Source organism: Otolemur garnettii, unplaced genomic scaffold (assembly GCF_000181295.1).
Source record: "Otolemur garnettii isolate 467f Iridium unplaced genomic scaffold, OtoGar3 scaffold00207, whole genome shotgun sequence".
Taxonomy (NCBI): Eukaryota; Metazoa; Chordata; class Mammalia; order Primates; family Galagidae; genus Otolemur; species Otolemur garnettii.
Genome location: NW_003852602.1, coordinates 1433328 through 1434638, shown reverse-complemented (window position 1 = coordinate 1434638; position 1311 = coordinate 1433328). Strand labels below are relative to the sequence as shown.

Genomic DNA, 1311 nt, shown 5'->3' with positions numbered 1-1311 from the left:
AGAGAAGAGCAGGGCAGTGGCTCTGGGGAAGGAAGGAAGCAAAGAGAATAATAAACGTATCATAAATCATAGAAAAGAGAATGTGCCACTAAAAAGCATCATAATGCTCTGGACAACAGAACTGCCCTTAGTGTGGGCAGGATCTAAACTTTCATGCTTTGCTGAAACATCACTTCAAATTCCAAGTTCATAGAAAAACATAATTCCTCTTCCCTTATTTGAACACTCTAAAAATGTGTTAAACCCCAAGGAAATGGGATTGCTACTGAAGTGCAGAGGTGCGAGAGCCCAAATGTGCAGAGAAATAAAAGTGATTTAGCCAAGGCTGAAGATAATGATTTGGAAAATAATTAACTGATTTTTAGGCAAAAGTTCATTACACAATGCCTTGCAGGGGCAGGTTTAGCTTTCTTTTCTTTTATTTCATTTTATTATTATTACTATTATTTTTGAAATATATATATTTTTATTAAGTCATTTGTTCATAGATTATGAATACATTTATGGAATTCAATGTGTTGATTATTTGTACAAATTGGAGTGCTTACATCCTACTAATCAACATAGCCTTCACCTCTTTTAAAAATATGGAACACTTCACAAATTTGCATGTCATCTGTGAGCAGGGGCCATGCTAATCTTCTCTGTATCATTCCAATTTTAGTACATGTGCTGCCGAAGTGAGCACTTTATTATTATTTTTTGCCAAAGCATAACAGAGGCACAGGATGGCAATGGAGGGAAACAAAGGAATCAGATTGCTGCCCCATATGTATTCCATGTTGTTGGAGAAGCACAGATCACATGTTAGAGTAGAGGTTTCCTGCTCATATGAATCAGAAACTCATTTTTGCTTATTCCATGCATTTGACAAAAATCACTAATTAGGTTCCAGATATTGTGCTAAGACCTAAGAAATTCAGAAAAACATTGAAAATTGGCAGGAGTTTTGAGCACTTATACACATATGTACACTCACTCTGAATTGCCAAATTCAGTCTTCATTACAATTTCATGACGTAGGTACCATTTTTAATTTTACAAACAGGAAAGCAAATTAAGAAAGATTAAATAATGTCCCAAAGGGACATGAAGCTAGAAGTCACAAATCTAGGATCTGAGCCCAATTCTGATTAACATTAGGAATGATATTTTTAATCAGTAACTTATACTATGCTGCGTAAGTTATTCTTCTGTCATAATCTATGCCTCCTCCTTTCACAGTGATCAGAGGTTTGGTGGATATTTCGAATGATGATTCAATGAGCCAACATTTATATAGTTTCAAATGAGCCAACATTTTGTAGTAAT

General features: G+C 34.9%; 1 non-coding gene across 1 annotated transcript; it reads right to left on the bottom strand.

Moving 5' to 3' along the window:
- Positions 1 to 581: 581 nt before the first annotated feature.
- LOC111721967 lies at positions 582 to 688 on the bottom strand. The gene has a single exon (XR_002770944.1). It is a non-coding gene; the product is annotated as a U6 spliceosomal RNA (small nuclear RNA).
- Between the last annotated feature and the right edge of the window lie 623 nt (positions 689 to 1311).